At 40.2% G+C, this 2,351-nt stretch overlaps 1 pseudogene; it reads right to left on the reverse strand.

Annotated features, from left to right (window-relative positions):
• Window positions 1–1,158: 1,158 nt before the first annotated feature.
• LOC101648451 overlaps window positions 1,159–2,351 on the reverse strand; it is a 37,278-nt pseudogene continuing 36,085 nt past the window's right edge.

The following is a 2,351-nucleotide window of genomic DNA, read 5'->3' on the forward strand; positions in this document are numbered from 1 at the left end:
ACTGAGGGAACTATAACTAGGACTATATTCCCTAACTTATAACAGAGGGAATTTGGAAAGCTAGTATTCAATGATAGAAAAGATACCACTTTGGTATATTATCCTGCTTTCAATATCATTCCCACAGATTCTACCCTAACAGCTATGCTGCCTTAAAGTGAGCACATGGTTGATTCTATCTCCCTAAAGAAATGGACATTATTTTGTTACCTCCTCCCATCAAGGCACCATAGCCCTCATACCTTCCCCCAAAGCAGGTATTAAGTTTCCTCACCTGTGAACTCAGGGACCTTATGTGGTTACCGCCCACCTCATGATGTATGTAACTACTGAATGTGCATATTTTATGGATACCTATAAATATCCAAAGACTGTAAAGACTCGCTGTCTCTTCTCCCACCTCTACATGGGCAACCAAGAGGGGATGAGGTGAGCATGCTACCAGGAAATGTGTCTGACTCCTTTATTTTACTCACTCTCCTATCTTCTATGACTTTACTATAACCTTCATATATTATCACTGTACAATTGCGCCGATGGACCCTTTGGTTTTTAGAGGCTGGTTTCTTCTGAGAAATGATGCCCAACATGGGGCTGTAGGAAAAGAATTCTTTTGAGTTATACCCCATGTAACAATTGTACGAACTCTTCAGACAGAGGGTAAATCGGGAAATTTGAGTATTTTTAAAATGACTAAGATATGGGTCAGGTGAAGAGCAAAGATACAGAGTACTATATCACTCTTGAAGAAACAAAATGTAGTGGTAACAAATAAAAAAAAATAAAGGAGTTTCTTCAAGTGGTAAAGAAATTTAAACCTTCTTTTCCAGAGTCAGGAACCTTTGATATGGAGATCTGGGACATGGTAGCTATTAACCTAAGAAAGGTTCATAGGGAAGGACAGAGCATACCCATGGATGGCTTTTCCTTTTCACATCATTAACACACAGCCTGACTCAAACCCCCCACAAAGAGTTCAAGAACGACATCGTAATGCCTTCCCCTTTAAGCTATGAAAAGATTTCAAGCAAGTAGTCTCTAGTTATGGCCAAGCTCCTCTTCTGTAATTAGCATGATTAAAGTCGTTGGCAGTCTGAACACAGGATCCCTGATGATTGGAGATCTTTGACAAGAATATGTCTCTCTTCTTCAGAATTCTTATAATATCAGATATGGTGGAATGAAGTAGTGCATGCACACGCTCTTAGAAATACTGAAGATGGAATAGATATTGAAATTCATCAGTTGCTAGGGAATAAGAATTATATCACAGTTGAGTCACAACTAGTTTACTGAACAGGCATTCTCACAGGTACACTAGGTTTGCCTAAGGGACTGGGAGAAAATTGCACTATCAGGAGGCAGATGGCCCATTTTTTTTGATTCACTGCAGTGAATCAAAAAAATGATGAGCCTTATCTAGACTTTATCTCCAGATTTCAGGATGCGATTCGCAAAAATGTGGCTGACTCGGGGGCTACTGATCATCTCATTCTTAAATTCGAATTTTAAATTTGAATCCATCATGTCAATCTGTGATCCACCCATTCAAGGAACAGAGCTCACTCTGATTATTTCAGAATATGCAGGGATGTAGGAACAGATGAATACAAGAGTGACCTATGGTAGCTGCCTTGGTAAATTACACCAGGCATAAGGGGATGTGCTTTATATGTGGGGAAGAGGTAAATTTTCAAAAATAATGCATGCAGATTTCACAAAGAAACAGGGCAATTCACAGCAGACAGGCCCCGGGGAAAGAGGTGGGTTCCAGAGAACCTGGACCATGCCCCCATTGCAAGAGGGGAGATCATTGGATGAATCAATGTCACTCAAGATTCAACAGTGAAGGAATCCCATTGGTGAGCATTTCCCAGTCTGGAAACCTGTAAGGGGGCATGCTCCAAGCTCCACCCAAGAGAACATGAGGGAATCTGTTCCTAATAAGCCAAGCAAGAAATGCACCAGAGTCCAGCCAGCTTTATCAGACAGTCACACTGCTGGATGAAGCTTTTTGATAGATTTAAACAGCCAAGAGGAATTCCAGCTTGTTCAAGACAGCCCACCAGAAATTATTAAAACCGCAATCTTGGGGCTACTAACTGAAGAAACCACAGGATTTTTATTTGGAAATAAAATAAATATAATATATAACTATTTCTTAATATCCCAAGACAGTAAAAACTTGCTCTGTCTTCTCCCACCTCTACATGGGCAACCAAGAGGGGCTAAGGTGAGCATGCTACCAGGAAATGTATCTGACTCCTTTATTTTACTCATGCTTCTATTTCTCCTATCCTATACAACGTTACTATAACCTTTATATATTATCACCGTACAATTACGCCTAT

The sequence above is a fragment of the Echinops telfairi genome, unplaced genomic scaffold (genome assembly GCF_000313985.2).
Source record: "Echinops telfairi isolate 266 unplaced genomic scaffold, ASM31398v2 ScPeMD7_7447;HRSCAF=8485, whole genome shotgun sequence".
Lineage (NCBI taxonomy): Eukaryota > Metazoa > Chordata > Mammalia > Afrosoricida > Tenrecidae > Echinops > Echinops telfairi.